Raw genomic sequence first — 25,661 nt, forward strand, 5'->3', positions numbered from 1 at the left:
CCTTCTGCAGAATCTATAAGTCTAACTCCCAGGCGTGGCAGTCTGTGCACATCTCTTGCTAATTCTCTATGTTCTTCCTCAATATGGGCGGTGCTACCCATAGACAACCTGCTTAAGGAATTAGCAACAATATTTGCCTTACCAGGGTGATAAAGAAAACTCATGTCATCATACTTGAGTACCATAACCACTCTCTCTCTGTTCTAGATTAAGCTCATTCTAAGTGAACACACCCACATGAACATCATACAACAATGACGCCATATCTTCAAAGCGAAAACTACAACAGCCTCTAGCTCATCACATTACACCCCGATTCACCTAAACTCGACTATTGATCTCAAATCCATTTTAGATTCAGATACCCAGTATGTACTCAAGAACCAAATATCATAACTGGGCGGTAGTCAACTTCTCTTTCCATTCCTGAAAGTTTTCCTCACAAGGTTCAGACCATTGAAACTTCGTTGTTTTTCTGAGTCAACTTGGTCAAATAAAACCCTTATCTACTAGATCCCTTTAACTGATCTTTCAACTCTTTCAACTCTGCTGGTGCCATTCTATATGGCGAAAAAGAGATATGACGAGTATCTAGAATGATGTCTTACCAAAGTCTATTTCTCTCTCAGGAGGAATTCCGGGTAGATCATCAGGAAAAACTTCTGGAAACTCTCTTACTATAGGAACTGACTAAAAAGGAGGTATATCAACACTAGAGTCATTAACTCGGACTAAGTAATAGATACAACCCTTCGAAACTAACTTTCTCACCTTGAGGTACGAAATGAAACAACCCTTAGGCACTGCTGAACTACTACTCCACTCTATGACTGGCTTACTAGGTTGCTCAGGTATAACATCAAAGTTCATAGCAACATAAGGAATTACAAAAGATAAACTCGCTTTGGGGTTTAGCAAAGCATAAAAAGAAAAGTCAAAGACTCGAATCATACTAGTGAAAACATCTGGTGAATCCTCTTGCTCTTGGCGACTGTTGATTGCGTAGTGGCGGTTTGCTCCTCTGCCAGTACTACAAGTAGCTCCTCTAGGTACCATCCTGTCTGGGGGAGCAACTGATGAAGCTTGGGCCCTATTGCTCATATTTCCACTACCTTGCCTGTTCTTTGGACACTCTTGCATGAAGTGTCCACTCTGACCACACTTGAAACAACCAATGGAGCCCTCACGACAAATACCTGAGTGGTTCCTACCACACTTGGCACAGACAGGAGGCTTACTACCCCTTGGCACCATACTACCTTGAGGATATGCAAGTCTAGCCCTGAAACTATAGGAATTTCTATTGTACCCATATTTGTTCTCAGGTGCAAGTACACTAGCATATGGTGGAGCAGGTCCATTCTGTTTCTATGGGAGGGATGACTGATTGGCATCATTCTTTTGCTACCTGAACTCGTCCCCTACTATCTTAGCCCTCTTATCCTTAAACTCTTCTCTATCCTTCAACTTATCCTCCTTAACTTATTGTAAATGGATCATAAATCTTGCTAGGTAAATATCCCCTATCAGCATAGCTACCTTGCCTTCCTTGCTTGACTGACGAGATAACCCAATAATATAAAAACTTATTCTACTCCTCATGTCTGCAACCATCTCCGGAGCATAGCGGCAAAGTTGTTTGAACCTCAGACTGTACTCATGAACACTCATAGACTCTGTGTTAAGGGTGATAAACTCTTTTATCTTTGCCTCACGCAACTCACTAGGAAAGAAACGCCCCATGAGAACACTCTCAAACACAACCCAACTCACTACTGGTGCATCCTCAGCCGTATTCTTTTTCCATTGGTCAAACGAGATTCTAGCGACACCCTTCATTTGGTATGCTGCTAGTTCCACCCTCTCCGACCCAGCAACATGCATCACATCAAATACCCTTTTAAGCTCCTCAATGAAGTTCTCTGGATTCTCACTAATACTTGAACCTGTGAAGCTTGGTTGGTTCATCCTTAAGAGTTCACGGATCCTTAAAGTATCAACCACTTCGTGTCGATTATCTCTCTGCCCAACATGAAAGATCGCAACTTGACTTAACATCCGGATAGCTTCATGAAAATCAGCATATTTGATCTCTTCTTGGGTTTGCACTTCTAGGGCACTTGGTAACTCTTGTTCCTCAACACTCTTCATAGCTGGACGAACTCTGATTGTTCTTCGTGGAGGCAAAATCCTCTGAAAACACGCGCAAGCACGAATTAGAAAGAAACTATTTAGAGATAAACTCTAACGCACGAAATGAATGTGAAAGAAGTGAGATAGTTCCTAAGTGTTGCAGCCTCCTAATTATAGATGTGGCGCGCTTCACACCGATAACTAGGACTCTACAGACACGGCTTCATAGACTCCCTAGGACTCTAGAACTCTGGGCTTTGATACCAAGTTTGTCAAGCCCCAAGCCTACACCCTGGACGTGGCCGGCACTCGAAGACCATTGCTAGCCCCCAAGCGGACCCTTTGCCTGGCTTACTAATTCAGCTAAAATCTAACTCAACAGAATAACTTAATGCAATGAAAGGTCACAAAACAACCTAACTAATATCTGGCCAAAAAGGCAACTCGAGTCTCAAAATAGAATATTTACATATACACGGATGAGAAACTCAACACTAACTGATTGACTGTCTATGAAGCCTCTATAATACAGAGATGGATGTTGGGACAGACTCCACAACATCCTAATAAAACAAAACTAGGAAAAATGAAATAACAGAGTCCTCCGAAATGCAAGGAGGCTCACCACTGGCTCTGGAGTGTTTAGCTGGATCAACGGCGTGCTGGATGCTGATCTTGGGTACATGCGTCTGCATCATAATAAGATGCAGGCCAACTGGCATCAGTACATGGAATGTACGAGTATGCGAGCTGGACAACTAAACAACAACTTAAGCTTGAAAGGGATTCTAAAGAGAACTTACCTTGGCTCTGTTCAACTCATGAATAACTGAACTCGATATAAAGCAATAAGACACATGCAATATATAAAGCTTGTAAAACTATTTAAAACATGACATTAAAATCATATTTATAATATCATAAAAAAAATACCATGCTTCCTCTCAAAGTCTACTTGTGCAATGCATGAATGAAGTCCCATACCCCTATCCATACTAAGCAGAACTACTCGAGGAACCATGCAATTTCTATTGTGGGAGTTTCTCTAATCGATAACCACCACTATGAGCCCTAGTGATGATACAACGTTTTACCTCACGTTGCCCAAGGACCATCATATACCTTGCTGTGATATTGGACCTTACTTTAACTTTAACTTAGTGGATCCACTAGCTTAACTTACGTGATCATCTAAAAAGTATGACCCGTCAAATCCCATATTTGGCTACATGGTTCTTATGGAGAGTTGAGTTAATATGAACTCGTGTCCCCAATTCGGTGCTCAAGACTACTCCCAAAAATAATTTAGCTCATGAGTGTTTTAAACACATCTTTCTTTAGTTTGAAATAATTGCTCAAACTACTCTCTTAAAAGAGGTAATTGCTCTTGAAAACTCTTTCTAAAAAGACCATATCAAAACCATATTTTTAATATGATCATTGATGACTCGGAAAGTCATACTGCATAAACATTGATGGTATATCTAGATACCATACTGTTTAAACATTTATAACATACTCGATTGTCATACTAATCATGTTTTAGAAACTCTTTCGCAAAACTCATCTTTTTCTCAAAAAGAGATAGTACTCAAACTCCTCAAAACTCTTTTGGAAATCTCAGTTTCCTCTCATCTTAAATGTGAAAATATTTATAAACTTCTTTGAGAATACTTAGTTCCCTAATAACTTTTGAGAAATGAACTTGACTCTTTACTCTTGGCTTAACTTGAAACCCTATACTTTTTACTTAACTTGAAACTTGAGCCTTAAAATGAAGTTAAAACGTTCAATAAAGACTCTTGAAAAACTTTAAAGACTTGCTTTGACTTCTTAACTTCTATGCTTGACTCTAACTTCACTTGACTTCTAACTTCACTTGGCATCTAAGTTCACTTGACTTGGATCCTATCTTCCCTCGAATTGGATTATGGATTTAAGTGTAATGATCTCATGTTTATGGATGAGTTCGGGATGTCTAGATGTACCTTAGAGTGTTGAAAACAACTATAAAACATAGGTACATTATCAAGGAACATGCATGAAAAAGTGGGGAATGAATGGGAAGACTTGGCGTCCTTGGCGCTCTGAGAGACACGGGGCGCCAGCCTTCAGACTTCAGAGTGGCCTGGTGGGGGCTCTGCTAGGCGCGCTGCCCCAAGGTTGGAAGCTCAGAATCCCTTAATAGGGATCACCCCCGACGAAATCCACGACGATATCTACGAACCTTGCTTCTTCTTCTCCTTCTCCTCTTCTTCTCCTCTTCTCTCTCAAAGGCCTAACCCTCACTTTTTAAAAGGGAAAACTGATTTAAAATCAATCTAGACCATTAATACAACCAAAAGAAATGGTTAGGGAAAAGGCCAAAGTAACCTTACAAATTCGGACTAAATTGCCCTACTAACAACCCAACTTTCAAAGGGCATAACTCACTCATAAGAACTCGAAATCGCACAAACTCGGCAGCGTTGGAAAGATCATTCCACGAGCTTTGCAAACATAACTGGAAATACAGTTAACTCATCTTGAGCTAGGAGTTATGACTATCTGAACTTGACCAATTCTAAGCTTCTTCATAGCTATTTCAAATTGCTGGATGTTACAGTACTTATGTTAAGTAATCAATTCTAAGTGATTGGGGAAGAAACCATTTGATTCTAGGTGAAATAGGGTGAGAAAACGAGAAAATAAACTTGCTAAATTTTTTGGGTTGGCGCCTGGCGCGATGCGCCTGCCAAAGCACCCCAAACCCACTTCTGAAGTTTAGGGGCTTGCGCCCCGCGCCACCCATAGTGTTAGGGTCGCCTGCCCCACCCAATTTGTCATCGATTTCCCCGTTTGAGTTCGTTTAATGTGTACCTTCACTCCTTTCCAATTCTAACTACTCTAAACTACTTCTAAACACCTAAAACCATTCCAAACAATTATTAGTAACTTGTTTCAAGACTCGAGCAAGTGAGTCTGAGGATGAGGAGAATGTATTCATGAATCTACTTTGTCATCATGAGATCCTTCATATCATGAACCAAAACTCTTGAATTCATAATTCACATTCAAGAGAGAGTTAAGAGTAAAGTTCAAGAAAGCCTTTGAGTTCAATTGTGAATCCTTTGAGATCAACTATCGATTTGAACTAAGTTTTGAGGAAGTAATTCAGAGAATGAGAAGAGTTGTATCATGAGTTCCATAATGTTATGTGGACCTACGAGTCAAGTCATTCATGCCATTAAATTCCGCCTGAACTCCAGAAGTTGAGTATCTATGAGAGGAGAAATATCTTAAGATCCTAAGTCTTAAGTATTGAGTTTCTAACCCATTTGAGATTGCATTCCTAATCATGGGACTATTACCTTTTACCCATGAAGTCCGTGAGTTAAGTTTTTCACGCCCATAATTCCGCATGAACATTATAAGTCGAACAATCTTGAGATGAGAAGTATCTTTGAGTCCTTGAGTTGGGTAGTTCATGCTGACAATTCCGTATGAACCCTCTAAGTTGAGCATTCTTGAAGTGAGTAGTATTATTGAAGTTCTTAAGTTCCAAGTGTTTAGTTCTATCTATGGTTATTGAAAACGTTGTATTGAGTCGTTCACGTCCATAATTCAGTGTGAACTATATTTTAAGAAGTCTTTACAAACGTTTTAACTTTGTTTTAAGACTTAAGTTTTGAGTTAAGCAAAGAGTAAAGAGTAAAGAGTTGAGTTCATTTCTTCAAAAGAGTATATCGGGACTATGTATTCCCAAATAGTAAATGTTTTCACATTTAAAAAAGAAAGGAAACTAAGATTTCAAAAGAGCCTTTGAGCTAGTTTTTCAGTAAAGAGGAAACTATGATTTCAAAGAGAGCTGTTAAGCTAAGTTTTGAGTAATAATCTCAAACCAAAGAAAGAGTTTTGTTTTTACAAACATATGAGCTAGGTACGTTTTGGGAGTAGTATTGAGCACCGATATGGGGATGTCAGTTCAGATAACTCAAGTCTCCCTAAACCATGTAGTAATCATGGCTATTAATGGGTCATACTTTTTAGATTATCACATAAGTTAAACTAGTGGATCCACTAAGTTAAAGTGTTCTATATGATGGAAAAGTATAGGACAATTCTGGCAGTGTGTTGTATCACCACTTAGGCTCACAATGGTGGTTGTCGATTAGAGAATCTCCCACAAAAACTATTTTAATTTATTATATAAGTAAAGTTGAGTTTGTTATTGCATTATCTTTAACGAACTAAGTTATGTTTACTGTTTTATAAAGCTTTCCATATATTGCATGCGTATTGTTGCTTTATATTGAGTTGAGTACCCAGAGTCAAATATCATATCATTGAGTTGAGTATCTTATCCTTGAGTACTTCTGAGTTGAGTAAGTTTGAGTAGTTTTGAGTATCCTTGAGTATTCCTTGAGTTGAGAAAGTTTGAGAAGAGGTAAGTATGTTTCCTTTTTATAAAGTTCAAGCTTATGTTTTTGTTTTAGAATTCCCCTTACATGCTCGTACATTCCACGTACTAAGCTATTTGGCCTGTATCTTCTCATGATGCAGACACAGGTGTTCAAGATCATCAATAGGAGCTTCGTTGATACATCCAAAAGTTTGAGTTAGTTATGGTGAGCCTCCTTGTTTCTGGAGGATTTCATTTACCTTTCAGTTTAGTCAAGATGTCGTGGGTCTTGTCCCGACTTCCATCTTTAACAGTTAAAGGCTTCATAGATAGTCAGTATAGTTAAGAAGTCTGTATCATTTATTTTATTAAATTTTTTAAAGACTAAAGTTACATTTTTTATGGCGAGTTGTATATATTTTGTTATACAGAGCTTTCTTTTGATTTAAAGTTTCTATTTAAGTTTTATGAACTTTTATTTCAGTTTTAAGCTTTTGCATGCTTAAGTTAGTCTTTCGCTTGTAGTCAGCCAGGATTAGGGTTTGCTTGGGGACCATAAATGGTTCTTGAGTGCCGGCCACGTCCAGGGTGTAAAGTCGGGTTGTGACAAACTTGGTATCAGAGCACAGAGTTCAAGTGTCCTAGGGTGTCTATGAAGCCATGTCAGTAAGATCTTGTTTATGGTTGTGAGGGCCTCACTTCCATAAATGAGGGACTACATACATTTAAGAAAAAAATACCTTTTTTCATACTCTTAGTCGTGCAATAGATCTATGTCCTAGAGATTTTATTCTTACTCCTACGTTTCTCAGAATTCATTCGACTACCCATCATACTAGAGGTGGTTGAAAAGTAAAGTGTAAAGATTCTTATGGATGAGTTGTCCTTAGCAAGAGTCTTGAGAAAGTCAAGAGACCTCAGAGGGGCTTGATAGAAGCCCAAGAGAAAGTTAAGTGTTCAGTTTCAGAGGAATGCACTCATATTCATATGAATCGTGCGTTTGAACTAAAAGCGAGTTGTACTCTTTTCCTTAAGCCTTGTTTTGAGATCCTTTTAAGAAGCATGTTTAGAGCTTGGGTATGATTTTCACCCAAAAAGGTAGCATGAGTTATGAGATCATGAACAGTAGTAGTGAAAGATCCCAGAGCTAGAGGAAAGTATGTAGAGGTTTAGTAATCTAAGTAAGGGAGATGGTGTTTTGACAAGCTATGTTACTATAGTCAAGTACCTGGTAAGTTAGTAATGAGGAGTTTTCCCTTATGGGTAGACTAAGAAGTGATGAGTTGTGAAGATTCCATCATAGGAGGTACAGTGTGTTGTAGCTAGAAAGGAGTTTGTGATGAAGTGTCATTGTGTAGGTAATTGAATAGAAGAGAAGGAGTATTCATGAGGTGATGAATCTAAGCTAGGCTTATGATTTGAGGGAGAGCCTTAATATTCAAAGTGTTATAAAACTAATTAGGCATTGATGTATAGTGAATGAGTGAATAGTACTCAAGTTGTGAAGGGAAATGTGATGTTAAATTGTAAGAATGAATTCTAAGAAGTGAGGATTAACTACTTGTCATAAGGTCCTAGTGGATGAGTGTTTCTAAAATTGGCGTATAGTAGTGGTGAGTTTGTGCAGTAGGCGAGCAATCATATTAATATTTGGGAATAGTCATAAACATTAATCTTGAATTTGAGATGAGTGTCATGATCAAAAGAATGACAACATGAGGGTGATGATGTTAGTCTTGAGATTTGATCTAGAAGACTTGACATAGAGTAAGTGAGGAATTGAGATGTTAGTTGGAATAGATATGAGTGGTACAAGTGAGAGACCCTAACCTTCAGATAAAGGCAGTGAAGTGTGGCTAAGTCACAAGAGTAACTAAAGCGTTAAGAGGTGTACCGAGAGGGTATGCAATCGGAAAAGGTTAAGAGAAACATCTTAGAAAGAGGTCTCAGTACCTGTTTATGGAGAGTTTAGTAGCCATGAGATAAGTATTACCAAGTATTAGAGTAAGATGATTGTAGACCAGTTTAGAGATGATGGAGTAGGTCCATAGCTTTCAAGTGTAAGGTTTAGACCTAAGGGGGAGATGACAAGATGAGAAATCAAGTCAAGTGTTTGATATTAAGATGGTAATGAATTTCAAAGAGTTTGGGGGATATCTTTTTAGAGGTCTTTTTAGTAATGAAGTGATGTTAGAAAGAGGAGGTTGATGATCCTATCGTGATAATGATGGTGTGATAATTCTATCTAAGGTTATTAATGAGGAGGAAGAAAACTTAATGTTTTTCTATGAGAAATAGTTAAATGAGAGCCCTTAGTTGGTTCTGAAGGAGTTAGTTAGTAGGAGTCCATGGAGTTGTTAGAATACTAAGCTTGAATGTGGTGTTAAAAAGTAATAGTCTTGGGAGGAGATTCCCTATAGAAAGGTATAGAATGCGAACCTAAGGATTTGGGTTAAGCTTGAATATAGTGAGAGCGTACCATTAGACTTAAACCTTAGTAAGAGTAAACCCATTCCATACCCAGTCCAGTCGTCATTCGAGGACGAATGATCCCAATGGGGAGATATTGTAACACCCTAGAAAATTTTCAAACTACGACTCGAACCGTTCTTCGTAGTGAATGAGATATACCAAGGAATTTAAAATTTCTTAAGTGTTAAGATCACTCTGTGGCACCTTGAGTTTCAAAAAGAAATAAATTGGAAATAGCAAAATCTGAAATTTTGCAAGTTATGCTTAAGTATGAGTTTTGGGTCGACTTCAAACGACCATAACTCCTAGCTCAGGATGATTTAGGTGTGCGAACAGATACTGTAGCGAAGATCTTTGAATTATCTTTCCAATGCTGCTGAGTTTTCTAAGTTTCGAGTTCGGATGAGTGAGATATGACTTTTTGAAGTAGGCTGCCAAGTTAAGGAAAGTTAACCGGAAATAGTAAGGGGTATTTTGGTCTTTTCCTTACCCAATCAGATTTAATTTGTTTTTAGTAATATTTTAAGGGTATAATCTGATTAGGTTCAGTTTTATAATCCTAGTTTACGCCTAGGGTTTTAGTTGACAGTTCAAGAAGAGTAAAGAAGAAGAGAAAAGAGGAGAAAAGAGGAGAGGATCAAACGTTCGTCGAGATTCTTGCGTCTTGTTGCGGATTTTAGCCATGGGTTTAATACCTAAGAGGTATGTAAGCTTCCATAGTGTTGGGTTTTTTCACCCACACGCCAAACATGTTATTTTCAGTGCAAATTTCATTCTTGAAGTTGAAAGATTTGAGTTCTTGATAGGTGTTCTTAAAGTTCATTCTAAATCTTGTTGTGTTGGGTTTTGGATGATTTCTTGAGATCAAAGTGAGTGTCTTAAGGGATGTATTGAGTAGATTAGAGTGTACTTATGTTAAGTAATCAATTCTAAGTGATTGGGGAAGAAACCATTCGATTCTAGGCGAAATAGGGTGAGAAAACGAGAAAATAAACTTGCTGAATTTTCTGGGTTGGGGCCTGGCGCGATGCGCCTGCCAAAGCGCCCCAAACCCGCCTCTGAAGTTTAGGGGCTGGAGCCCCACGCCACCCATAGCACCAGGGTCGCCTGCCCCACCCCGTTTGTTGTCGGTTTCCCCGTTGAGTTTGTTTAAAGTGTACATTCACTCCTTTTCGATTCTAACTACTCTAAGCTACTTCTAAACACCTAAAACCATGACTAACATGATCATAACCTTGAATTCATAAATCAAATTCAAGGTAGAGTTGAGAGTCGAGTTTGAGAGTTCTTTCAAACCTTTTTGATAAGGTCCCTTAGAGTCTTTCTGAAGAGTCTTCTACAATTATTAGTAACTTGTTTCAAGACTCGAGCAAGTGAGTCTGAGGATGAGGAGAATGTATTCATGAATCTACTTTGTCATCATGAGATCCTTCATATCATGAACCAAAACTCTTGAATTCATAATTCACATTCAAGAGAGAGTTAAGAGTAAAGTTCAAGAAAGCCTTTGAGTTCAATTGTGAATCCTTTGAGATCAACTATCTATTTGAACTAAGTTTTGAGGAAGTAATTCAGAGAATAAGAAGAGTTGTATCATGAGTTCCATAATGTTATGTAGACCTACGAGTCAAGTCGTTCATGCCATTAAATTCCGCATGAATTCCAGAAGTTGAGTATCTATGAGAGGAGAAATATCTTAAGATCCTAAGTCTTAAGTATTGAGTTTCTAACCCATTTGAGATTGCATTCCTAATCATGGGACTATTACCTATTACCCATGAATTCCATGAGTTGAGTTGTTCACGCCCATAATTCCGCATAAACATTATAAGTCGAACAATTTTGAGATGAGAAGTATCTTTGAGTCCTTGAGTTGAGTAGTTATGCTCATAATTCCGCATGAACCCTCTAAGTTGAGCATTCTTGAAGTGAGTAGTATTATTCAAGTTCTTGAGTTCCAAGTTTTGAGTTCTATCTATGGTTATTGAAAACCTTGCATTGAGTCGTTCACGTCCATAATTCGGTGTGAACCATATTTTAAGAAGTCTTTTACAAACGTTTTAACTTTGTTTTAAGACTTAAGTTTTGAGTTAAGCAAAGAGTAAAGAGTAAAGAGTTTAGTTCATTTCTTCAAAAGAGTATATCGGGACTATGTATTCCCAAAAAGTAAATGTTTTCACATTTAAACAAGAAAGGAAATTGAGATTTCAAAAGAGCCTTTGAGCTAGTTTTTCAGTAAAGAGGAAACTATGATTTACCAAAGAGCTTTTAAGCTATGTTTTGAGTAATTATCTCAAACCAAAGAAAGAAGTTGTTTTAAAACATGTGAGCTAAGTATATTTTTGGGAGTAGTATTTAGCACCGATATGGGGATGCCAGTTCATATTAACTCAAGTCTCCATAAATCATGTAGCCATCATGGGTATTAATGGGTCATACTTCTTAGATGATCACATAAGTTAAGCTAGTGGATCCACTAAGTTAAAGTATTCTATATGACGGCAAAGTATAGGATAGTTCTGGCAGCGTGGGCGAGATGTTGTATCATCACTTAGGCTCATAGTGGTGGTTGTCGGTTAGAGAATCTCCCACAAAAAACTATATTACTTCATTATATAAGTAAATTGGAGTTTGTTATTGCATTTTATTTAATGAACTAAGTTGTTTTTACTGTTTTATAAAGCTTTCCATATATTGTATGTGTACTGTTACTTTATATTGAGTTGAGTACCTATAGTCGAATATCATATCATTGAGTTGAGTATCTAATCTCTAAGTTGAGTATCTTATCCTTGAGTACTTCTGATTTGAGTAAGTTTGAGTAGTTTTGAGTATACTTGAGTATTCCTTGAGTTGAGAAAGTTTGAGAAGAGATAAGTATGTTCAAACTTATGTTTATGTTTAAGAATTCCCCTTACATGCTCGTACATTACACGTACTGAGCCATTTCGCATGCATCTTCTCAAAGAGAAAATAATAAATTTGCAATCTATTGGTAAGGATCATTTAAGGAAATATATTCTACCTAATTCAATCACGATGATGGATGCTTCATTCAATAAAACAATTATCTATTGTTACATGCTGCACAAGTAAATATAAATAATTGTAATTGAAATAGTTATCGATAATTGTTCCTTCCCTTCTAATTGAATTAGACTTAGCACTTATGTCGTGTTGTTAAATAGTGTATGAATTGAAGCATTATCACTTGAATGTATTCCTTCAGAAATATTATTGAGTTCTTTTTACAATCCTTTTGAAATCCATAATTTCGTCAATCTTGTATGTCATCTCATAACAATGTGCATCTAGAAACTTCATCCTAAAATTATTTAGGCCTAATCACCCAAATTCAAGCTGACGTATCTGTAGGTTTTTTACAAGAATTATTCTTATCCTAAAAGATATGTTTTTTTTAAAATTTTTTTGGTATATCCCTATTCATAAGTTCATAATCACATTTTTACTATAATTGCCCAGTTATATGCGAACTCCAAACAATGTACATTTGTTAAGTTTATCCTAAATATATTTACTTTTCATTACCAAAATTCAAGTTGACATATCTATACATTTTTCAAAAGTCATTGATCTTATCCTAAAAGATATCAATATTTCTGAATATGGTATGATAATTAATAAGTCCACATATACATTTTACTATAAATGCTAAATGCAATGTCTTTCATAACCACCATCAAGAAAAATATATTATCTTACATAGTTTATTACATCTGAAGCAAGGTTTCTACTTATTAACCTTATATTTATAAGATTTTTTAATGTATGTGTGTATGCATGAGTGTTTTTCATGAGATTATTTACTATTTTAAACTAATTATTATTATAATTTTATTTTATGTGTAGCTAAAATGAATACTTTCATCATCAACAACAACAAGTTCAACAACAAGAAAGTGGTGTTCATAATGGGAGCAACAGGAACGGGAAAATCTTGTCTCTCTGTTGACCTTGCCACCCATTTTCGAGGAGAAATAATCAACTCGGACAAAATGCAAGTGTATAAGGGACTTGAAATCGTGGCCAACAAGATCACACACGCTAGGAAACAAGGTGTACGACACTATTTGCTAGGTATACATATTTGAAAAAGACATTTTTTTGTGATTCCTTTATTTTAATATGAATACTAATTGACAATTATTTTGTCTCACAATTTTTTAGGTGAAATTGAGCCAAATTCCAACTTCACGGCCGAAGATTTCTGTGTGAAGTCATTGACTACATTGATTTTTTTTTGAATATTCAATGTGTTTCAATTTTTGTTAGAGGGTCAAATTCGTTTATTGAAAAACTTGTGGAAGACCCTGTATTCATGTTCAAACATAAGTATGACAGTTGCTTTATTTGGATTGCTGTAGAGCAATCAGTCTTAAACCGTATAGTTGACACGAGGGTTGATGAAATGGTCAATGCAGGTAGTTTTTGTAGTTATTTTATATATTAATCAAAATATTATAATGACTCTTAACTAAAACTTTTCTTATATAGTTTTCGTAATAATACTTTTGGTTTTCAAATATATGTTCACCTAAATAAAACTATTCTTAAATTTATGTTGCATGCACGACTGGTGAATGAGGTGCGGCAAATTTTCATTCCAGATTCAGATTACACCAAAGGAATCCGACGGTCCATTGGTGTCGCTGAAATGGCCAAATATTTAAGGGAAGAAAAAAATATAGACGGAGATGATGAATGGAAGAAGATGATTCTTCAAGCTTCAATTTCAAGTATCAAGCGTAATACTCGTATATTAATTTTTAACCAACTTGACAAGATTGATCGATTAATAAATGAGAAAATGTGGTCGGTGCATCATATTATTTCTACTGACGTTTTCAAAGAAGATAGAAAAGAAGTTGTTGACGAAGCATGGAGGAATACTGTTTTGCAACCATGCCTAGATATTGTGGAAAAATTTCTCAAAAATGATGATAACAATATTAGTATTAAGTGTACATAAACTATCATTATCTGTATCTTGTGTTATATTTTCTCTTGGTCACCATAAATTTTGACCTATTTTGGACAGTTTCTATCAAACTACAGATATATATACTATTCTTGTTTGTAAAATCATTGTTATTTAGAATATATATTTAAGCTTTATAAAAATATTTATTTTAAGGTCCGCTCCAAGCCCAAGCGCCAAGTCCTAGTCCAAGTCTTTGATATTTAATATATATTAATATAAATACGTACTTACACAATTACATGATATCATTCTTAATGTCAAGATAATAGAGTGAAAAAATAAATGACTAAAAATGTTTGGGAAGATTCTAACCTTAAAGAATTTTAAAGAATAACAATCTTAACTCCAAATTTAAAATTGTTGCATAGACAAAGAAGAGAAAATAATAAATTTGCAATCTATCGGTAAGGATCATTTAAGGAAGTATATTCTACCTATCTCAATCACGATGATCGATTCTTCATTAAATAAAACAGTTATCTATTATTACATGCTGCACAAGTAAATAAAAATAATTGTAATTGAAATAGTTATCGATAATTGTTACTTCCCTTCTAATTGAATTAGACTTATCACTTATGGCGTGTTGTTAAATAGTGTATGAATTGACGCATTATCACTTGAATGTATTCCTTCAGAAATATTATTGATTTCTTTTTACAATCCTTTTGAAATCCATAATTTCGTCAATCTTGTATGTGATCTCACAACAATGTGCAACTAGAAACTTCATCCTAAAATTATTTAGGCCTAATCACCCAAATTCAAGCTGACGTTTCTGTAGGTTTTTTACAAGAATTATTCTTATCCAAAAAGATATGATTTTTAAAAAAAAATTGGTATATACCAATTCATAAGTTCATAATCACATTTTTACTATAATTGCCCAGTTATATGCAATCTCCAAACAATGTACATTTGTTAAGTTTATCCTAAAATTATTTACTTGTCATTACCAATATTCAAGTGGACATATCTATACATTTTTCAAAAGTCATTGATGTTATCCTAAAAGATATCAGTATTTCTGAATATGGTATGATAATTAATAAGTCCACAAATACAGTTTATTACATCCCAAGCAAGGTTTCTACTTATTAACCTTATATTTATACGATTTTTTAATGTATGAGTGTATGCATGAGTGGTTTTCATGAGATTATTTACTATTTTAAACTAATTATTATTATAATTTTATTTTATGTGTAGCTAAAATGAATACTTTCATCATCAACAACAACAAGTTCAACAACAAGAAAGTGGTGTTCATAATGGGAGCAATAGAAACGGGAAAATCTTGTCTCTCTGTTGACCTTGCCACCCATTTTCGAGGAGAAATAATCAACTCGGACAAAATGCAAGTGTATAAGGGACTTGAAATCATGGCCAACAAGATCACACACGCTGAGAAACAAGGTGTACGACACTATTTGCTAGGTATACATATTTGAAAAAGACATTTTTTTGTGATTCCTTTATTTTATTGTGAATACTAATTGACATTTATTTTGTTTCACAATTTCTTAGGTGAAATTGAGCCAGATTCCAACTTCACGGCCGAAGATTTCTGTGTGAAGTCATTGACTACATTGAAATTTTTTTGAATATTCAATGTGTTTCAATTTTTCTTAGAGGGTCAAATTCGTTTATTGAAAAACTAGTGGAAGACCCTGTATTCATGTTCAAACATAAGTATGACAGTTGCTTTATTTGGATTGCTATAGAGCAATCAGTCTTAAACCGTATAGTTGACACGAGGGTTGATGAAATGGTCAATGCAGGTAGTTTTTGTAGTTATTTTATATATTAATCAAAATATTATAATGACTCTAACTAAAACTTTTCTTATATAGTTTTCGTAATAATACTTTTGGTTTTCAAATATATGTTCACCTAAATAAAACTATTCTTAAATTTATGTCGCATGCACGACTGGTGAATGAGGTGCGGCAAATTTTCATTCCAGATTCGGATTACACCAAAGGAATCCGATGGTCCATTGGTGTCGCTGAAATGGACAAATATTTAAGGGAAGAAAAAAATATAGACAGAGATGATGAATGGAAGAAGATGATTCTTCAAGCTTCAATTTCAAGTATCAAGCGTAATACTCGTATATTAATTTGTAACCAACTTGACAAGATTCAACGATTAATAAATGATAAAATGTGGTCGGTGCATCACATTATTGCTACTGACGTTTTCAAAGATGATAGAAAAGAAGTTGTTGACGAAGCATGAAGGAATACTGTTTTGCAACCATGCCTAGATATTGTGGAAAGATTTCTCAAAAATGATGACCACAATATTAGTTTTGAGTTTACATAAACTATGATTATCTCTATCTTGTGTTATTTTTTCTCTTGGTCACTTTAATTTTTTACCTATTTTGTACAGTTTGTATCAAACTACAGATATATATACTATTCTTGTTTGTAAAATCATTGTTATTTATATAGTATATATTTAAGCTTTATAAAAATATTTATTTGAAGGTCCGATCCAAGCCCAAGCCCAAGTGCCGAGTCCAAGTCCAAGTCCAAGTCTTTGATATTTAATATATATTAATATAAATACGTGCTTACATAATTACATAAGATCATTCTTAATGTCAAGATAATAGAGTGAAAAAATAAATTACTATAAATGTTAGGGAAGATTCTAACCTTAAAGAATTTTAAAGAATAACATTCTTAACTCCAAATTTAAAATTGTTGCATAGACAAAGAAGAGAAAATAATAAATTTGCAATCTATCGGTAAGGATCATTTAAGGAAATATATTCTACATAATTCAATCACGATGATGGATGCTTCATTCAATAAAACAGTTATCTATTATTACATGCTGCACAAGTAAATATAAATAATTGTAATTGAAATAGTTATTGATAATTGTTCCTTCCCTTCTAATTGAATTAGACTTAGCACTTATGACGTGTTGTTAAATAATGTATGAATTGACGCATTATCACTTGAATGTATTCCTTCAGAAATATTATTGAGTTCTTTTTACAATCCTTTTGAAATCCATAATTTCGTCAATCTTGTATGTGATCTCATAACAATGTGCAACTAGAAACTTCATCCTAAAATTATTTAGGCCTAATCACCCAAATTCAAGCTGACGTATCTGTAGGTTTTTTACAAGAATTATTCTTATCCTAAATGATATGATTTTTTTTAAAAATTTGGTATATACCAATGTTAGGTTTTTAAAAGGTGTGAATTGAAAATGAAGAGTTGCGACTTTTATGATGAGTTGCGACTTTAATGAAGAGTTGCGACTTTTATGAAGACTTGTGACTTTGATGAAAAGTTGCGACTTTTATGAACAGTTGTGACTTTTATGAAAAGTTGCGACTTTTATGAAAAGTTATGACTTTTATGAAAAGTTGTTACTTTTATGAAAGGTGGTGACCTTTCCGAAAGATTGTGACTTTTCCAAAGGTTTGTGACCTTTCCGGTAAGGCACATTAAGAACCTTTCCACACTACCCTTTTTTTTCTATAAATTGAGGGATTTCCTCTCATTTTAAGAACGATCTTCTGAACTTCTTCTTCTACTACTAAATCTAGTATTCTAAGTGTACTTTAGTGCCGTTGAGTGGCTCGCTGACACTAGCGTTTTGGGTATCAATACATTGGTGATTGAGATCATTCTATCCTGGGAGGACATATTCCGAATCAAACCTCGGATACTAGAGGGGAATAATTTCCTTAAGGGGACACTGTGCATTCAGTGGGCTTGATCTTCTTTCTGTTTTTCCAGATTCTGGTATGTGTTATAGATTTTAGAGTTGTGAATTATTTTATGTTCTTCTGTTCTTCACTGGTTCATTAAACTTTGGCAACTTCGTGTTTCTGCAAAGTTTGTTGGAATCAATAAGATTCTTTAAACACAGATTGACAACAATTCTTCTTTAAGAAAAAATATTTCATATATTTTTCCTAATTTGTTTCTGATTCTAGTTTTAATTTTCTAGTTGTGAAAATGTTCTTAAACTTTATTGTGTCTTACTAAGTTCTTCATAGTTTTGTTCTAAGTATCTTAGGAATACAAGATGTACAACAATCTTAAGGAAATTATTATATTGTCGGTATTTCTTGTATTCTACTGATTGAGAGAAACAGATCATGGAAGTAGAAGTTAAGGCATTTCTTCTCCATAATTTGGTGCTTTGTTTAGCAAGGTCGAAGTGAGAATGTACAGAAAAAATTGGTGCTATTCTGGTTAAAGATTACACCAGGTAACCTACTTATTATTTATCTAAGGAGGAAAATAGTTTCTAAGAGTTAACAATTTTGATTTTTTATCATGTGTATCTTTGGAAAAAGATCTGCAAACCATTTGTTGTGGAATGAATTTTTCTTGGCAAATAGTACTGCCTTTAAAATTCTGTAGTTTGCAAAATGAGAGATGCACATTTTTGTTTGATAAAATAGTATGTCAAAATGTTATAGTTGGAAGACTATTTGAAAAGAAAAAATTTATATGTGATAAAGAATATGTTTAATTCAGTTTGGAGACTAAAAAAAAAAAAAAAAACTTTTGTAGTTTAGGACTCCATTTGAAATTTGTTTGTGTCTGATTTTGGTAGGCTAAAAACTTTTATAGTTTATTACTCTGGATAAATCAGACTATGCAATTGGTTTGAAAAATTATGAAAACTTCACATAATAAGTCAATGATGTACTTTTGACTTTCTATAAACTCACTGTTATATAGAAACAAATTGTACAAATTTTTTTGTCTTTATTGTTGGTATTCTAAATACTAAGTGGTATGTCTATTTGTGATAGATGGAAAAATACCAGTGACTTACAGTTTGTGATTTTGTGCCTCTATGAATTAACTTTGACACTATGTAAATATTGTCAAAGAGAATTGAAGCAATATAATTCTTTTGTAGAATAATATTTCCAAAAGAGGTTTCATAGTGCCAATGATATTTTGATAGTTTGGGAAAATATGTGGAAAAACTATTTTCAAATACTTGAAAAATATTTTTGAGATCATATTTAAAATGTGGGGGTTCTTTGCTTATGATAAAGATAAAATTAGACTTGGTGTCTAATTTAATTTTGGAGAAAAAGATATGAAATTCAATGATACTTTTGTATTATGTTAGACTCACAAAATTCTTGGAGTATATTCGGTATTGTGGTTGTTGAGTTTCTCTATTACTAGTATATGATGTGACTAGTATGAAACTACCAAATTATATATATACTTGTTCAAAATAATTGTGTTCTTTTATGAAAAAATGTCTCTTAAAATGTTGTGATTTTTCATGAAAATATATGTCTATTATAATAAAAGAATTTGCATAGACATGAATATTGGTGAATAGTTATTCGTTATGTTTAGTAAAAGAAACATTTGGATTATATTGCCTTTATTGGACCTGATGAAACTTTGTTCACGGGTAGTTCTATAACAATCAAATTGAAAGTCATGGAAAGCACCTGTTGAAAAGGACATTTGACAAGGTGATGACTCTAAACAATGCTTGTGTCATACAAAATTGTAAAAAATAGGAACAAATATCTGTGAGAAAAAGCTACCTCGCGGAAAGCTTTTCAAACTCAATATTTTTAATTGTTCTTACTTGCTTGAGTCAAACTGTTTGTGACATGAACACTTGGGACTTGTCAATTACAAAACCTTGTAAGGAAAATTGATCAACTTAGAAGTTTTGTCTAACTTTGAGTGCAATAAATAAAAAATGTCAAGTTTGTGTGAAATCTAAGTATGCTGAGCATTCTTATAAATCTGTTGAAAGGAATTCTAATCCCTTAGAATTGATTTACACTGACATTTGTGATATGAAGTCAACACCATCTCATGGTGGAAAAAGGTATTTCGTAACTTTCATTGACAATTGCATTAGAAATGACTATGTCTATTTGCTGAATGGTAAGGATGAAACAATAGAAACGTCTAGACAATATAATATTGAAGTTGAAAACTAGTTGGGAAAAAGATAAGAAGTAATAGGGATGGAGAGTATAAATCTCAATTTGCAGAAATATGTTTGAAAAGTGGAATTATCCATCAAACTGTTGCCCTATTCACCTCAATCTAATGAAAAAAGAACTAACTTTGAAAGAAACGATCAATGCATTACTTATAAGTTTTGGTTTACCACAAAACTTGTGTGGAGGAACTATCCTTACTGCAAAAGGGAACAACAAAAAGTTTTGCCTTTTCATAAAGAAAGCAATGGAAAAATTTGTTTTTCCAGGACACAATCTATTCCATATGAGAAATGGAAATGAAGGAAATCCAACTTGAAATATTTCAAAGTGTGGGGGTGTCTAGCCAAAGTCCAAGTTCCTATTCCTAAACTGATTAAAATAGGACCTATGACTGTGGATTGTAAAATTAGACTAATTGAGTAGTCTAGTGAAGGGTCTAAAAGACCTTGGGAAAGGAAAAAAAGAGAATTGTAATGACCCAGAATGTCATTTTTAGAAATTTTCGTGAAATTACCATTACATCCGTTCCAATAGTTTCCCCGAGTCATTCATGATCAGTTAGTGGAATTGGTTTGAGAATTTTGAACTATTCGTTTAGCTTGAGTTAATTAATTGATAGGTAATTGTAGATAATTGACTTAACCGATAGTTAATGGACTAAAGTGATAATTTATTTAATATCTTAAATTTAATTCATTTATTAAAATAAATAGTACAGTTTGTCACTTTTAATATATAATTAATTTAGGGAAAAAAGGATGAAGAAGAGAACCTAAAATTTCCGTGAGAGGCGAGCACCGTGAAAGCAGAAAGGTTCACATTCAGGTAATTTACTAATATTTAATATCGTATTGCTAGATATGGAATGAGATATAAATGCTATGGTAGTTATGTTAATTAGATTGGAAAGAAAGGTTGGAATTTATGTCAAATTGATTAGAAAGAAAGGTAGGAATAGATTGTGGTGTTGCATAGTTTTTCGGGGCAAACCTGCACTTTAATCATTGCCTAATCAATGCCAAATGATTGATGCATTAGTGTAGGTTATGGCTTTGCAACAAAAGAGAGTATATTATTGTCCTTAGAGGTTAACGTACTGGTTCCTCTTTTTCTTATCAAATAGGTCTTACAACGATGATATTATATAATTAGCCTAGCTTGATATAGTGGTATATAAAATTAAATATTGAGTATATTGTATTACATGAATACCATTAGAATTGTGATATTGGAGAAGTTGAAGCTTAACCCTAGACTTGAAATTTAGAAACTTGATTGTAAATTTGAGTGAGTTTTTGGGTCTAGGCTATACCTATAGTAATATGGGTGTTGTTAGTTTCGAAATCTTATTGTGACTATGTACTTGAATAGATTGCATTGATTTGAAAGCTCAACGAAAGGGGAAGACTCAAGTCCCAGAGTAATCATTCGATTGTTTGAGGCAAGTGGATTTCTAAACCCTTGTAGGGTATGGAATTCATGTATTTCCTTGTAATATGTATTTAGGGTAATGAGGCTTGGTGATGGGTTGACTTGTCTACATTGATTAATTCTAATGATGAAAAAGGGATAATAAAAGGCAATATGATCAATTGTTTGTGTGATGTGTTGAGAATTGTTTGAAAGACTTGTTGAATCATTGTTGATGTTGTATCCTGATTGTCTTATTGTGAATTGTGCAATGTTATGAAAATGGTCATCTCCTCATTATTTGTGTGAACATGTCATTTGCATTGTTCTGAGACATGGTTGTGACAAGTGTTATGTGCATTGAAAAATAATAAGAAAATAAAGAGGATGTACCATTTCGAGGGACGTATCGCGCACCGCAATGGATACTATATTTTGAGGGACGTGTCGCGCGCCGCGACGGATACTATATTTCGAGGGACGTCTCGCGCGCCGCGACAGATACTATATTTCGAGAGACGTATCACGCACCGCGATGGTTACTATTATCGAGGATCGTATCGCGCGCCGCGATGGATGCATGGACAAATATGTCCCCCATGGGTCCCGAACTGAGAGACAGCGAGTGTGTATCATTAGGTCAGACATGCATCACTATACTTGACATTGCATTTCATTGCATTGCACTTCTTTATTATTGGTGAACTTGATCTTGTGTGTTGCTGATCTTGTGAGTGCCTTTCTATGGAACTTGTGACTGATGAATATTGAGCTTGTTGTTGAAGATATGCAATTGTTAGAGTGTTGTTGTTGAGGATATGAAACTATTGTTGTTGTTGAGGATATGAAATTGTTAGAGTGTTGTGTTGAGCTATGTGCTTTGTAAATTGTGAACTGTTAGGTTAGGCTGGTTTTATACAGTTTGTAGTTGTGAAGGTTCGGTTGGAGTGTAAGAAATACTTGTATTCTATCCCCTTAGCTCGTGTTTAGAGGTTTACTTGTTGAGTACCGTGTGGTTTGGTACTCACCACTTGCTTTTACAAATTTTTGTAGGTTACGAGCCTGGATTTTTGTGTACTTGTTATTCTCTTCATTTCCAAGGCTTCTGGGAGATTTGTGAGGTAGTTGTTTGTCTTCTCAGTGATCCTTCTTACTCCTGCTTATGATCTTGTTCTACTCTAGAAACAATGTCATATGAGACTTGTATTTTTCTTTTGATTCAATTGTAATACTTTAGAGGCTTGTACACGTGACAACCAGATTTTGGGGTATATTTGAGTTTATTATAAAAATTTCCACATTTTATTGTAATGGTTGAGTTTTAGGCTGACTTGTCTTGGTGGGGTAAGATGAGTGCCATCACGTCCATTTTTGGGTCGTGACAAGAATGTACTTAATAAAGAGATTCAAAGGCGTAGCAAATGTCAAAGGACATTTACTTCATTCGAATATGATTTTGTAACATTTCTTGTGTCTTCTGTAGACTCATCCTTTTGGAAAGATGGTGTCAATAGTGAGATTGATGAAATCTTGAGCAACAATATTGGAAGTTAATTGATCTTCTTCTAGAAAAAAAAACCTTTGGGTTCAAAGTGAATCTTTAAAAGGAAAATGAAAGTCGATGGAACTATTGACAAATATAAAGCAAGACTTTGTGTCAAAGGCTTTAGACAAAAAACAAGGTCTTGAGCATGTCGATATATACTTGTCAGTAACTAGAATTACATCCATTCGGATGCCAATATTATTAGTTGTGTTATATGACCTCCAAATTCATCAAATAAATGTGAAAACAACTTTCTTAAATGGAGAATTGGAGGAAGAAATTTACATGGAACAACCCGAGGGTTTTGTGGTTCCTGGTAAAGAAAAGAAAGTGTGCGAACTTGTTAAGTCACTTTATGGACTAAAACAAGCACCCAAATAATGACATAAGAAATTTCACCAAACTATGTTGGTAAATGGATGTAAGAATGATGGAAGTGATAAATGTGTTTACATTAAAATCACAAGGGTATTATTTGTTTGTATATTGGTGATATGTTGATCATCAGTAGAGACACTAATGGCATAAATGCTACTAAACATATGCTAGAAAGCAACTTTGATATGAAAGATCGTGGAGTTGCTGATGTGATCTTAGGTATAAGAATCCTTAGAATTCTAAGATGTTTAGCATTGTCACGGTGTCATTACATTAAAAAGGTACTTGACTAGTTCAAATATTTGGATTTTAATATTGTCAAGACTCCAATAAATGTGAACTTTGCCTTTCAAAAAAGTGAAAGCGAAAGTGACTCATAATTAGATTGTGCATACACTTTGATAGTCAAGATGCAATAGGTAGGGCATGGAGAATGATGTATAACGGAAAGTCTCGTCATATAGGACATAAACAAGATACCGTTAGAAAACTACTCTCTAGTGGAATTATCAGAATTGACTATGTAAAGTCAAAGGATAATGTGTCGGATCCACTTACAAAAAGGCCTAACTAGAGAGAAAGTTGAAAGATCATCTAAGGGAATGGATTTACGGCTTAGGACAAGTCATCATGGCGGTAACTCTATCTAGCAGACTGGAGATCCCAAGAGCTAGATTCAAGGAGAAAAACAAAGTTGTGACTGACGGTTCGGCATTGTCAACCAACTCAATCCATTCTCATGATGAAGACAATGCTCAGGAACAAGGATACATCATTAAGGCTTGTTATAGAGTTAATAAAGCTTAATGTTTTTAATGATTTGCTAAGTTTGGTAGATTTGACCAAATAGTGTATCTACGCGATAACACGGTTAGAAATCACCTATGTGAGTGTGAAGTGTAAGCCGCTTCAAAGAGGATGATTGTCAAAAGCCCATCTCTCTATACACTTATGAAACCAGGAGGTGTTCATGGCTGAAACGAACACAACCGTAAGAACCATAAGCGGTAAAGGGTTAATTGTGTGACATATGGTTGTCTAGGTATACACCAAAGCTCGACGGTTCAAAGATATCGCATCTACCGATTGACCGAGTATATCCGACATATGTTCACTACGGAAAGTCCAAGGGGAAACCTACTTATCCAGATGCAATTAATTCTTGCTTGTAAAGTACACATATTTGTCTGTTTCTTTGTCTTGGAGTCATTCCCCATTCATGCGGGGGATTGTTGGGTTTTTAAAAGGTGTGAATTGAAAATGAAGAGTTGCGACTTTTATGAAGAGTTGTGACTTTAATGAACAGTTGCGACTTTTATGAAGAGTTGTGACTTTGATGAAAAGTTGCGACTTGTATGAACAGTTGTGACTTTTATGAAAAGTTGTGACTTTTATGAAAAGTTATGACTTTTATGAAAAGTTGTGACTTTTATGAAAGGTGGTGACCTTTCCGAAAGATTGTGACTTTTCCAAAGGTTTGTGACCTTTCCGGTAAGGCACATTAAGAACCTTTTCACACTACCCTTTGTTTTCTATAAATTGAGAGATTTCCTCTCATTTTAAGAACGATTTTCTGAACTTCTTCTTCTACTACTAAATCTAGTATTCTAAGTGTACTTTGCTGCCGTTGAGTGGCTCGCTGACACCAGCGTTTTGGGTATCAATACTCTGGTGATTGAGATCATTCTATCCTGGGAGGACATATTCAAAATCAAACCTCGGATACTAGAGGGGAATAATTTCCTTAAGAGGACACTGTGCATTCAATGGGCTTGATCTTTTTTCTGTTTTTCCAGATTCTGGTATGTGTTACAGATTTTAGATTTGTGAATTAATTTATGTTCTTCTGTTCTTCACTGGTTTATTTAACTTTGGCAACTTCGTGTTTCTACAAAGTTTGTTGGAATCAGTAAGATTCTTTAAACACATATTGACAACAGTTCTTCTTTAAGAAAAAATATTTTGTATAGTTTTCCTAATTTGTTTCTGATTCTAGTTTCTCTACTAGTTTTAATTTTCTAGTTGTGAAAATGTTCTTAAACTTTATTGTGTCTTACTAAGTTATTCATAGCTTTGTTCTAAGTATCTTAGGAATACAAGATGAACAACAACCAATTCATAAGTTCATAATCACATATTTACTATAATTGCCCAGTTATATGCGATCTCCAAACAATGAACATTTGTTAAGTTTATCCTAAAATTATTTAATTGTCATTACCAAAATTCAAGTTGACATATCTATACATTTTTCAAAAGTCATTGATCTTATCCTATAAGATATCATTATTTCTGAATATAGTATGATAATTAATAAGTCCACAAATACATTTTACTATAAATGCTCAATGCAATCTCT

At 34.4% G+C, this 25,661-nt stretch overlaps 1 pseudogene; it reads right to left on the reverse strand.

Annotated features, from left to right (window-relative positions):
* Positions 1–810: 810 nt before the first annotated feature.
* LOC125834294 (uncharacterized) lies at positions 811–20,973 on the reverse strand (annotated as a pseudogene).
* Positions 20,974–25,661: the final 4,688 nt, after the last annotated feature.

The sequence above is a fragment of the Solanum verrucosum genome, unplaced genomic scaffold (genome assembly GCF_900185275.1).
Source record: "Solanum verrucosum unplaced genomic scaffold, falcon-dt-bn FXZP01000026.1, whole genome shotgun sequence".
In the NCBI taxonomy this organism is placed as follows: Eukaryota; Viridiplantae; Streptophyta; class Magnoliopsida; order Solanales; family Solanaceae; genus Solanum; species Solanum verrucosum.